Below are 14,362 nucleotides of genomic sequence, written 5' to 3'. Positions count from 1 at the left end.
CACGGGCCTACGCCATCATGCTGTTTACAGGTTCTCAAAATTTAAAATGTGGGAGAATTTTAACCAACGGTGAAAATTATTTTAACGGCATTAATTTTAAGTTATTCATGTAGAAACATAGTAAAATAAAACAAATCTAATGTATTAAATTAAACTTAATTTATCTATACAAGACAAACGTTTGAAAAACTAATTCACAGTTACACATTAATTACCAAGCTTACGACGTGAAAAGTTTGGAAAACACTGCGACTGCTGACACTGAGCGAGAAGGAAATAACAATTAACACGCGTTCGACAAGGATGACGGTCAGGGCTTTAAGTTTTTTTTTTTTTTTTTTTTTTTTTTTTTTTTTTCTGGCTTACTCCCTGGAATTTTGCACAGGGTGGATTTGCCAATGTCGGTGTTGACTTTCACACGTGAGGAGAATGTTCGGTATAATAATTTTGCATTTTTGGGAGGATGTAGTCGGGGAAACCTAAAAACAAATAATTGTTATGAACATCACAGACAAACACATGACGAATACAACGATTAGCAAAAAAGCGGGAAGCGGATGACAGAACGTTAGTAGTGCCAACATGAAGGAAGTGGAAGAGAAGAAAACGATATATATAATATAGAAATATAGAGTTTAGAATAAAACGAGTATAGATTGACATGAATTATACGCATTAAATTAGAAGAGATAAGACAATATTTAGAGTTTTATGTTATTTGTTTGTAAATATTTAATTAGAATAGAAGTTAGCTTAGTATCCATGTGGCAAAGAAGCGAGCTAAAGCATATAGGTCGTGGAACATTTTCGGGTAGTACATCGTATAGTGAGTAGCTACATTTTGTACAAGCAAAGAAGATGTGGTCCAAGTTGCCCTCATCCAACCCACATTCACACAATGAGTTCGCACGGACACCAATCATAGCCAGAAATAACGGAGTACATACTTTGCCTAAGCGTAAACGGCAAATGGTGGATATTACCCACTTTGGAGAAGTACGGAATCGATAGAACCATGGTTTTCGAGTAATTCGAGGTTGTACACAGCCATAATGTTTACCAGTCTCCAATCTAGAGATATCCCATTGCCTCTGCCATGTATTAAACATATCAGATAGTGCACAACTCAACAGGTCAGTACTGTAAGTTTCCCGTTTTAGTGAACCAATCTCAATCGCCCGTTTTGCCCATATATCAGCCACCTCATTGCCTCTAATACCACAGTGGCTTGGAACCCATCCGAGAACAATATGTAGGCCCCTCGATTCACACCTACGTAGCACAGCTTTAATTTCAAGAATCAAAGGAAATTTGGCTTTAAATTTTAATTGATTGCCTACTATTGCCTGCAGGCAACTCCTACTGTCAGAAAAGATAATTGTTTTTTTAATGTTATGTGTGTCTGCATATTTGACAGCCTCAAGAATAGCAACTGCCTCACCTGTGAAAATGGACGCTTGAGGAGGACATTTAAATGGAAGGACGATATTGTACCGTGGAATCCACACCGCTGCTCCCACACATCTTGCAGGATCCACCTTAGAAGCGTCAGTAAAAACCGGTAAGTAATCTTGCCATTTATCTAAAAATTTATTAAATTTATTGTTTGCTCCTGGATCATCTTTGAAAATTCCTATGTCTAATATGACCTTTGGTGAGTAAATTAGGGTCTCAAACGCCACTTCAAATAATGGGTTAGCACCAGATTGATATAAAGTGGGGTGGATATTAATTAATTTTGAAAAAGAAATTACTATTCTGGGAAAGGCTTTATATGTCCAATATCTACTTTCAGTGACCTCCAGTGCCAGCGCCTGCAAGCGTGGGAGCAGCAAGTGGTTGTTGTAAGAGCTGGCTTTGATCAAGAACCTGTCGGCGAGGTATTGTCTGCGTAGAGCCAACGGCGGTTCAACACCTTCCACCTGCATGCCATTTTTGGGAGAGGGAAGCATAGCACCTAGTATGATCCTTAAACATTTAGCCTGTATAAGATCTAATTTATCTAGACCATCCTTATTACAGGGTTCCATTAAAAATGCCCCATAGTCTATATGGCTACGTATGATGGCATTGTATAGTAGCTTCTGGCAATAAGGATGGGAACCCCACCAGACACCCGACAATGCTCGAAGAATATTAATATTTTTCTCACATTTACCCAGTACATATTTGTGGTGTGAGGTGCCAGACATTTTATGATCTAAAATAACACCTAGAAATTTTACTGACTCTTTATTTGGAATCATCACACCACCATAACGGACATCTGCGTCAGGCATGGTCCTTCTGCGACTGAAAGTCACTACACAGCTTTTTGTTGGCGATAGGGTCAAACCATGTTCATCAAGCCAATCCTTGAGGTAACCCAAAGCTGTATTAAGACTAGCAGTGGCTTTGTCCATTGACTTTGCTGAGGTGTATAAGACTAGGTCATCAGCATACTGCAAGATATTACAGAAGGATAGGACAGATTGCTCCAAGTCGTAGGTGTAGATACTGTAAAGCAGGGGGCTGAGTACCGATCCTTGCGGGAGACCACGCCACAAAGTTCGAGGTGGGTAATAGGAATTACCATTCCTAATTTTAATTGACCTACCCATGAACAATTTGGTGACAATATGTACAATCTTCGCGGGAATGCTCAGATGTAGCATTTTTGCCCTGAGCACCGGAAGAAGGACATTGTCGTAGGCCGCAGAGATATCTAGAAAACATCCCAGCAGATATTCGTTTTTTGAAAGGGTTAGTCGGATATCAGTTGCTAAGATATTTAAGCTGTCCATTGTACTACGACCCTTTCGGAAGCCAAACTGCGTGTCAGCTAGAATACCCTTGTTTTCCACAAACCATTCCAATCTATTTTTAACCAGATCCCATCAATGTAGGCCTTTTGCTTACTCAAGCAAATGTTCATAATATCCAGAAAGAAGGTGGTATTAAATCAGTAGGTCGCAACAGAGTAGCAGTAACTTTCTCCACAGCAGCTGATGCAAATAGTTTCCTAAAACACCCGCTACTAGACAAACATAAGTTTATAGCTGATATTCCTTCATACCATGTGTCGCGTATGGGAGTTGTGCGAGGAGTTCCTTCGGATTGGTCGATGGAGGAGTTAGTCAACGGCACAAACCTCAAAGAAGGTAAAGGAAAAATCCTTAAGGCTCGACGACTGCAACGAAGGGTGACAAAAGATGATGGCTCCTCATCCTGGGTACCAACCCAGTCAGTGGTGGTTACTTTTGAAGGGCAATCTTTACCATCAAAAATCTTCGCATACTACACCTCACTAGTTGTAGAAGTGTATCAACTGCCAATTATTCAATGTAGGAAGTGCCTTAGGTTCGGACATATTCAAACACAGTGCCGGTCTGATGCCAGATGCTATAAGTGTGCACAAAAACACCCCGGTGATGGATGCAATGTAGCTCCAGAACATGTGACATGTATATTTTGTTCCGGCAGACACTTTGCTACAGAAAAAGTATGCAATGAATATGGTCGACAAAAGGCCATTAAACTTGCCATGTCTGAACAGAATATCTCATACGCAGAAGCAGCAGCACAGTTCTCAGCGGTTCGCAGGCCATATTCAGATGTAGCAAGAGTCATGTTTGAGCCGGTTACAGACTCTTCACGATCTTCCCAGTCCCCATGCCACCCTGATACTTTCATGCCAACCCCTCCGCCCACCACTTCATATCGTAAGACCGTATATCGAGCGCCCCGGACGAGGGTCTCCCTCTCCCCCGGTTATGATAGAGTAGCTCACAACAATATTGTCCGAACTCCCCCACCTCAACTGCCCAATGGCCAAGCTCTGAAAGATTCTTCTGCTTACAATAGAATCACTCCTAATGAAGACCTAATGGAGCTCTGTCTAAAATTCTTGACAAACATAATCGCTAAGTGGAGCGATTGCCTACCAGACGACGTTGCACCCTTAATGATCACACTCGCGGAAAGACTTACATTCCATAACGGCCCCCCCGGTCACATTTCTTCAGTGGAATAGTCGAAGCATTATACCAAAGAAACCTGACCTTATTCAGCTCATCAACAATCATGCTGTGACTGTTGCGGCCATTTCGGAGACATGGTTACGCCCAGGCTCCTTTTTCAGAGTGCCGGGCTTCTCATGTCTCCGGGAAGACCGCAATGATGGACGCGCCGGATGTGCGTTGTTCATCAAACGCGGTTACCCTTTCGCCCAAATTTCTATTCCCCCTCATTCGGATGGGATTAATGCCGTAGCTGCCAAGGTTATGGGCATTAATTTCATCTCTATATACATTCCCCATCCTGAAGTAGTTGATATATATGAATTAAAATCTATTCTCAAATCGGTTCCACCTCCTCTTATGATTTTAGGGGACTTCAATTGTCACAATATGTCATGGGGGTCATACCATTCGGATGCATTTTCATCAGCCCTGTTGGATTTATTCGATGAAATCAATGTGGGAGTTATTAATGACGGTACTCCCACGCATCGGGTATACCCAGGACAGAACCCCCAGTCAGTCCTCGATCTATCTGTGTGTTCTCCTAGTTTGTCTTCTTTATTATCCTGGAGGGTATTACGCCAGTCGTTCGGCAGTGACCATTTCCCAATTATTATCACGAAGCCTTCTTCTATTCTTCCAATTCCGTCCCCTGAACCTCTTTTAAAACACAAAATTCAATCAGCAGACTGGCCCAATTACGCATTATTTGTAGAGGAAAGTATGAAAGAGTGGGACACGAGCGAAATGGGTCAAGATGAAAAATATTTAAAATTTAAAAATGTGTTAATAGAGTCCGCCGATAAATTTATACCAAAAAAGAAACCTGCTAGACTTAAAATCCCTTCACCCCCGTGGTGGAACGCAGACTGTACGGCAGCCGTTAAGGAAAGGGATGCCGCTGAAAAAACTTTTAACAATTCCGGAAATTTAGATGATTACATTTCTTTTAAAAAAATCTCGGCACGTACAAAGCGCTTCCTAGCAAAGGCTAAAAAGGGGGGATGGAAGGGATTCTGTGAGAGCTTATCTCCTAGAACCCCTCCATCACTTGTATGGCGGAACATAAAGAGGTTCAGGGGTTCATTTCATCCAGAGTCTATGCCCACCACAGATGCTCCTTGGCTGGCCGACTTTGCAGATAGACTTGCCCCGTCAACTGTCCCTGAAGCATCCTGCTTGTTACTTCCCCCGCTGTCAGGCACCTTGAGCTCACTGGACATGCCTTTCTCATATTCAGAACTCAGTCTAGTGCTTAGTGGATTGAGAAATACTACACCTGGAGAGGATGGCATACCATACTGTTTCCTGTCTAAGCTCAATTCATCTTCACAGGAGTATCTGCTCGGTATTCTAAACCATGCCTTTGACACGGGAGAGATCCCAGTTGACTGGAAGACCCAAGTTATTATCCCAATCCTAAAACCGTCTAAAAACCCAGACGAAGCTAGCTCATATCGCCCGATTGCTCTTTCCGCGACAATGGGAAAGATATTAGGGCATGAAGTTATCTAGATCCGAATTGTCAAATGTGACAGCGCTATCCTGTGTTGCCAGTAATGTAAACAGAATTACCCGAACGTCTGAAATATCTTTTGTGAATCGGAAGATATTGCAAACGAATAATTAAAAATGACGTGTTATTGTAAAATTTAAGATAAAATACATATAAGTAAATGAAAATTATAAAATTATAAAGAAATATTTTAACTTATTAACCATAGGTATAATGTACCCATGTAACATGTTATGTTGAAATAAAGTGGCAATGTTATTGTGACGTAGGCCCGTGTCAGGCCACATATGGCGCTGCAGTCGCCGCGGGTTATTAACCCCGCTTTTGTTTAATTCCTAAAAATAGTATAAGTTACATTTAAGTGAAAAAAAGTGTTTTAGATGATAGACTAAAGTGTAATTGATAACAGTAAATGTTATCTAAAAAAACAATAGTGATACAACGACGCTGCGAGTTCAAATAGTGTACCCGTACTTGAAGCTCTTAATTTGTGACTTTTTACGTAATAACTACAATATTATTCCACCTATCTCATTACAGTGATTAAGAACAGTGTCTACATACGTATATAAACAAAGGTTCTTGCTCACAATTAATGTAAATATCGAGAAATTTCAAATTACATAACAGCCGCCGAAAGGACGCTACCTAGTACGGTCAATGACCTTTAGCCAAAACTTTGTAGATATTGTAAATAAATAACATATAGGTGAACAGGATTGTTTATAAGTGCAGTGTAATTATAATTTCTGTGTTTTGACAATATTGACATCATCAATAAAGTGAATTAAGTACCTAGCAAACATATTTTGAAAATATTGAACTTAAAGTTGCCGCTTAAAACTTTACGTAATAAGTCGATCAAAAACAGTGTTTACATACTTACACAAACGAGGATTTACACTCAGAATTAGTGTAAATATAATAACTGCCGCCGAAAAGACGTTATACCTACTAAGGTTAAGAGCGCTATTACATTTCGGCGTTGAGCGAGTTTAGGTATTTTACGCGCTGCGGCAGGCCGTGCGAGCTCAGTACGCCGATCCCTTCTACCACACTCGCACTACAATGATGGATTAAACATTCTTGATCCTTCGCGAAGCATATTGAAATCAACCATAACAACACTAACTGTACTTAACTTTTAAAGTTCTAAAACTGTTATTTGGTAAGTACGAAAATACTAAGTGCAGTGCAAATGTACATAGGGGCTGTTCATAAATTACGTCATCTATTTTTGACAATTTTTGACCCCCCCACCCCTCAAATCATCCAAAAATCAAGCTTCGGATGAATCTGTTTCCTCCTACGTCATGTTACCATCATCCGATGTCCTGTCCCCCCCCCCCCACTCCTCCCATTTGAAACGACGTAATTTATGAATAGCCCCATACTCGTACTTATGAAGGTATATTACTCGAAAGAAATTATAGGTACCTACTCGCTTATTTACATGTTTCGTCATTGCATTTGGTACCTATAGGTTGTAAAGTTTGTATCAACGAGGGTTTAAAAACGAACTGGTACTGAGGATCTGATGATGATTAAGGTGGTCACGGATACCAATCAACCATGTAGTAACATGATTAGGCTCGTTTGATTCGTCTCAACAAGATCTTTGACACTGAAGATACACAGGGTCTGATGATGGAGCTGGAAGGTGGCCACGGGTACCAGTCTATCATGTAACTAAACAACTTCGTGTTTGGGCTCGTTTGATTCGTCTCAACAAGATCTTTGACACAAGACAGTACTCAGGGTCTGATGATGGAGCTGGAAGGTACCATTACCAATCAACCATGCAACTAAACCACATCGTGTTTAGGATCGTTTGATTCGTCTCAACAAGATCTTTGACACTAGGTGATACTCAGAGTCTGATGATGGAGCTGGAAGGTGGTCACCGGTACCAATCAACCATGCAACTAAACCACTTCGTGTTTAGGCTCGTTTTATTCGTTTCAACAAGATCTTTGACACAAGATAGTACTCAGGGTCTGATGTTGGAGCCGGAAGGTGGTCACCGGTACCAATCAACCATGCAATTAAACCATTTCGTGTTTAGGCACGTTTTATTAATCTCAACAAGATCTTTGACACAAGGTAGTACTCAGGGTCTGATGATGGAGCGCGAAGGTGGCGACGGGTACCTGTCTATCATCATCAGCTCCATCATCAAACCCTGAGTAGTATCTTGTGTCAAACATCTTATTGCGACGAATCAAACGAGCCCAAACACGAAGTGGTTCAGTTACATGGTAGACTGGTACCCGTGGCCACAGTCCAGCTCCATCATCAGACCCTGAGTACTAACTTGTGTCAAAGATCTTGTTGCGACGAATCGAACGAAGCCAAACACGAAGTGGTTTAGTTGCATGGTTGATTGGTACCGGTGACCACCTTCCGGATCCATCATCAGACCCTTAGTACTACCTTGTGTCAAAGATCTTGTTGCGACAAATCAAACGAGCCCAAACACGAAGTGGTTCAGTTACATGGTAGACTGGTACCCGTGGCCACAGTCCAGCTCCATCATCAGACCCTGAGTACTAACTTGTGTCAAAGATCTTGTTGCGACGAATCGAACGAAGCCAAACACGAAGTGGTTTAGTTGCATGGTTGATTGGTACCGGTCACCACCTTCCGGATCCATCATCAGACCCTCAGTACTACCTTGTGTCAAAGATCTTGTTGCGACAAATCAAACGAGCCCAAACACGAAGTGGTTCAGTTACATGGTAGACTGGTACCCGTGGCCACCTTCCAGCTCCATCATCAGATCCTGAGTACTATCTTGTGTCCAAGGTCTTGTTGAGACGAATCAAATGAGCCTAAACACGAAGTGGTTTAGTTGCATGGTTGATTGGTACCGGTGACCACCTTCCGGCTCCAACATCAGACCCTGAGTACTATCTTGTGTCAAAGATCTTATAGAAACGAATAAAACGAGCCTAAACACGAAGTGGTTTAGTGGCATGGTTGATTGGTACCGGTGACCACCTGCCGGCTCCATCATCAGACCCTGAGTACTATCTTGTGTCAAAGATCTTGTTGAGACGAATCAAACGAGCCTAAACACGAAGTGGTTTAGTTGCATGGTTGATTGGTACCGGTGACCACCTTCCGGCTCCATCATCAGACCCTGAGTATTATCTTGTGCCAAAGATCTTGTTGAGACGAATCAAACGAGCCCAAACACGAAGTGGTTTAGTTGCATGGTTGATTGGTACCGGTGACCACCTTCCGGCTCCATCATCAGACCCTGAGTACTATCTTAAGTCAAAGATCTTGTTGAGACGAATAAAACGAGCCTAAACACGAAGTGGTTTAGTTGCATTGTTGATTGGTACTGGTGACCACCTTCCGGCTCCATCATCAGACCCTGAGTACTATCTTAAGTCAAAGATCTTGCTGAGCCGAATCAAACGAGCCCAAACGCGAAGTGGTTTAGTTGCATGGTTGATTGGTACCGGTGACCACCTTCCGGCTCCATCATCAGACCCTGAGTACTACCTTGTGTCAAAGATCTTGTTGAGATGAATAAAATGAGCCTAAACACGAAGTGGTTTAGTTGCATGGTTGATTGGTACCGGTGACCACCTTCCGGCTCCATCATCAGACCCTGAGTACTATCTTGAGTCAAATAAATACATATAGAATGTCAGGTCGTTTCAAATATTTTTAATCCTGTCCGGTAGTTTATTCAACTGTACCATTATAAATTATAATACTATAAAAACAGTGCTAGGATCAAAGTCTCTCGTTGCGGTTTACACGCACACAGTATAGCGTTTTACACGGCGCCCGCCGCACACAATGATAAAAAACCTCGTCGTCGCCGTTGAAAATGTGCGGAGCCGACCGACACACGTCCTGCCTCTACAAGCTCTGCCGCGGCACTGAGCTGGCGCAGCGCGCGTCATCGGTAATATAGAGTAGTTTTCAAAAAATTGCCAAAAAATTATAGTAGAATTTCATAAACACTAATGTATACCAACAGTATAAGCAAACGTTGCAGATTGCTTGAGTATGAAAATGACTTCGATATTAAGTAGATTTTCGAAGGAATTGACACTTGTTTCGGAGAGAAAATCGAGTTCGTTTTACTTTGATTTTCTCTTTCTCAAAGGTATGTAGGAAAAATATAGTTTGATATGCCTAAAGTACAGGGTATTAGTAATACAAAATAGCCAGGTTTAGCAGAGTAAAATTCTCAACATTTCCAAATAAGAGCTCGCCATTCAGTGCTTCACGGGGTTTTTCGGAAACGACCATCAGAAAAAAAATCATTACTAATTTAATAAGTCCTTTTTCTAATATTTACAACGATATTTATAAAGATAAGAAGACGCTTTTACTGGAACAAGTACTCATTGTTTCTAATAATGAGCGCAAAGTCCTGAATTTCGTCGACTAGTATCATCAATTTTGCATTATTTCGACTTTTCTTGTAAGAGCGCTCTTAGACCTATAGTCAAAACTTTGTGAATAAGTGTAAATAAATAAACAACCCACACGCCCAATTCAAAAGCAGTGTATTTTGAAGTGACGTGACAATACAGGACCTAAGTGGATTTTTTTAAAGAAAGTTTGCATTAAATAACCTGGTGAAGAATCTAAACAATAATTTGAATTTCCAACTGCCGCCAGAACCCACGCCAACTCAACTTTCGCAAACAATATTTCCCGCTATTCTTCATTAGACTACTTGCCTATAGAGGGCCCTGATTTCAAACGTCAAGATTTAGCTACAGATGACCCCAAGATAAATCCTGATCCTAAAAACTACCTGCTACTAGAGGGCGCTGATTTCAATTTAAGTATAATTGACATATTTTTATAGTTCATTTAGGAGTAGCCAAGATGACGCTGCTGCGTCAACTTCGATCCCGCAGGGCATTAATATCGTTCTGATTACAAGAGAGCTACTCAATACTAGAGGGCGCTAACCTCATAACGATAAAATCGATATATAGCCACACCTATAGAGGGTGCTAGTAATAAGAAATAAATACAACATTTTTGATTCGATACAAAATGGGTAATCATGGAAAATGTGACAAATGTGATTCAAGAATCTCGAGTAGGCGTTCTCTTGATTGTGCCACCTGTAGTCTTAGATACTGCATAGAATGCCTGGAACGCACTGGAGTAGGCAGTAAACGATATGCATTAATGACAATCGAGAATAAGAAAAGCTGGAGGTGCCGCAGTTGTTGCGAACAGTTTCAAACAATAAAATCCAGTACTCCCAAACCTGGAACATCTAAATTACCCCGCCCAGTATACCCACCAACAAATAAAAAAACCATTAAAAAACAAAAGCCCAGTGAGGACGACTCAACTTTAACCAGCTCACCCGTGAATAGCACATCACCCAGTCAATTAGGAGACACAATTATTTCTCAAGCAGATACAACAATAACTCCAAATAAACCAGCTACGACATCTACACCTGACATGATCACGGTAAGAAAATATAACATTCCAGTGCAAAACTCTTTTGATTCTCTCTCCCAAGAAGATTCATTCGAGTGCTCAATCAAACATGATCATATTACACTAAACAATAGCCGTCCTGATGTCTCAAGGATTGCAGTTGGACAAGATCAGGAAGATTCTTCTCGCGAGGCCAGCATAAACAGTTTTCCAAACCTTGACTCACATGTGCAGAATGCTGTGGTGGAGGATCTTAGGAAACAAATAAGACAACTAAAAAATCAACTCTTAAGCGCGGACAACGAAATTCAAAAGTTACTCACCGAAAACTTCGAGTTGAAAAACATAATATCAGAGACACGTAAAAAAAGTGATGTTAGACCTATAAGTACACCTGTAAAGAAAAAGGGAAAACAAATTTTGCAACCTAAAATACTTAACAAAGCTCCCCTAAATTGTGTTTCTGAAACAACTGCTTTGCCGGAAAATTTAATTTCTGAATGTCAAGCCCTTCCAAGTGCTATAACGCTGCCAGCTGACAAAAATGTGGCTAAACATGTAGAATCAATGACAAGCCTAAGCTCTGATAAACATGACACAGACCGAAAAAAATTGTTAATAATAAGCAGTAACAATAAAAACAATATTATCAAGACTATAACAAACAATGATTATTTTGAAGACTTTACGATATGTCATCACATCATTCCCGGCGGAGGCGTAAGTGTGCTGTTTAAGGATATTCACACTCTACTTAGCGGTATGTCAAAAAATGATTGTTGTATTGTATTAATCGGAGAAGAGGACTTTCATAATTCGTGTGACATTCGTGGACTTGTGAACTACCTAACAGAAGAATCGAAATGTATAACGTATACTAATCTTGTTATAGCATGTCCGACCTATATATGTGGCAAACCTATATTTAATAGCAGAGTCGAATGTTTTAATCACTTGCTACTCAATGAGTTACCTAATCATAATGAATGTTTCTTTGTATACGACTCTAACGCAAACGTATCACTTGATATGTTCTCATCCAACACTGGTAAGTTAAATAACACTGGTATGAATAATGTATTAAAAAATCTCTACAACAACATTGATTGGGTAGTAACAAATAACCACCTTTGGGGCCTGGGCGACACTAGTACTACAGATTTTTTTCGTGTCCAATAATGTAGTGCAAATTGATATGTTAAATATATTTCACCAAAATGTGTGTGGCATATGCAATAAAATAAATGAGCTCGAACTTTACCTTGATGAGCAGACTAAACCGATGGATTATGTATGTATTAGCGAGCACTTTCTGAATAAAAACGTTGCTACTTCTTTTAAATTACATAACTATAACCTAGTTTCTTTTAACACAAGACCCACCATTAAAAGAGGTGGAACTCTTATTGCAGCCTCAGTAAATAGAGATTCAGAAGAATTAGCAATTTGCAAGAAATTATATGTGCCAGATGGATTTGAAATTTGTGGTATCAGGGATATTAGAACTAACATTCATATATTTTGTTGTTATAGATGTCCTAAAGATAGTAATTTTGAAATTTTTCTTAAACAATTGGAACTCTTGTTGGATCACCTTTTTGACAAAAAAGCAATTGTTTGTGGTGACTTTAATGTTAATTTATTAATTGATAAAAAGCAACGGTCTGATTTCTTAAGTCTCCTAAAATGTTACAATTTCCGACACCTTATTAATGACATAACTTTTAAACGTAACAATTCGCAGTCTTGTGTTGATAATTTTATAACTAATATGCCTACCAATATAGATATTGCAACAGACGTTGACCATAATGGTCTAGCAGATGGACATGCTGCTATATTCTGCAAACTGTCATTAGAAACTGAAATATTTAGTAATAGTAATAATGAGTTAGTAGTAGAGAAGAGATATATAACTGAGAAATGTATTCAGTTATTCAGAAGTAGGTTGGCCGACATCTATTGGGGGGATTTTAGTATAAGTGGATTTCTGAACAAACTGTATGAAGTGTTCCAACTGAGTTTTATTAAAAAAAGAAAGAAAATTAAAATCAAAAACGAACAAAAACTCAATTGGATTACACAAGGTATAAAGACAGCAAGTAAAATGAAAAGAGTCTTATGTAACGTTAATAAATCATTTTGTGATAATTCTATTCTAGTTTACCGAGATAAATATATTAATTTGTTCAGGAAAATAGTTCGGCACGCAAAAAGACTGGCAGTTCAGGCTGAAATAACTAAAGCTAAGGGATCTTCTAAAGGCATATGGGATGTTGTAAATAGGCGTAGGAATAAATCGAATGGCATAAACCGCAAAAAAATTGTATTGAAGGTTAACAATAAAATTATAGAAGCACCTCAAGACGTTGCTAACATATTATCCAATCGTTTTGATCAAAATAATACTATGGCTACGGGTGATTTGTCTGCGGCAAGACACTGTCTAGAGCTGTACAATAATATTCATTACCAGGATATGACTTGGTGGCCGGTCTCACCCTTTGAAGTAGAAAAAACCGTAGTATTGATGCAAAATAAAAAGTCATCTGGGTGTGATGAGATGCCTATCACAATTTTTAAACAGTCTATTGATTTACTTTCGGAACCACTAGCTCAATTTTTTAACCAATGCTATGAACGTAATATATTTCCGGATCAGCTAAAACTAGCCAAGGTAGTGCCTATATATAAGAAAGGTAATAAGACAGACCCGATTAACTACAGACCCATATCACTTCTTCCAGTACTTTCAAAAGTCTTTGAAAAAATCATTAAAACTCGTCTTCTTAGGCATCTTGAAGAGAATAATATAATAAGCCCCAGACAATTTGGATTTCAAAAAAATATAGGCACTACAGATGCTATTAATTACTTAATTGATGATGTAATTTCGAAAATCCATTGTAAAAAGAGAGTTGTTGGCTTATTCCTTGATCTAAGTTCTGCCTTTGACTCCGTGGACCATGATATACTCCTGAAAAAACTGGACTTCTATGGAGTTAGGGGCAAAGCTTACGGTCTACTACGCAATTATCTGCAAAACAGAAATCAATATGTAGAGATCAAAGATATACATGGCGGCTGTGAAAGATCAACTAAGTCCGATCTATTGAAGGTTGGCAGAGGTGTACCGCAAGGGTCAATTTTAGGCCCTATGCTATTTAACATATTCACAAATGATATCATCAATTATGTTTCCAATGTGGTGCCGAACTGCAATATAATTATGTTCGCTGATGACACCAATGCCGTTATACATGCTGATCACGTAGTAGAACTAAATGAAATAGTTAATTTTGCTTTAAACACCTTCCAGCAATGGTTTACAATTAATAATCTCTGCTTGAACACAGACAAGACCCAAATAATGTTATTTAACCAAAACTCCAAAAAAACTGACAGA

The 14,362-nt window shown here is 39.6% G+C and overlaps 1 long non-coding RNA gene across 1 annotated transcript; it reads left to right on the top strand.

The window, feature by feature from the left end:
- The first annotated feature begins 391 nt into the window (after positions 1–391).
- Positions 392–2,740, top strand: LOC134799556 (uncharacterized). Its single transcript, XR_010145425.1, has 3 exons — positions 392–1,133; positions 1,418–1,561; positions 1,796–2,740. It is a non-coding gene; the product is annotated as an uncharacterized LOC134799556 (long non-coding RNA).
- The last annotated feature ends 11,622 nt before the right edge of the window (positions 2,741–14,362 follow it).

The sequence above is a fragment of the Cydia splendana genome, chromosome 18 (genome assembly GCF_910591565.1).
Source record: "Cydia splendana chromosome 18, ilCydSple1.2, whole genome shotgun sequence".
Taxonomy (NCBI): Eukaryota; Metazoa; Arthropoda; class Insecta; order Lepidoptera; family Tortricidae; genus Cydia; species Cydia splendana.
This window is presented reverse-complemented; position numbering and strand designations above follow the sequence as displayed.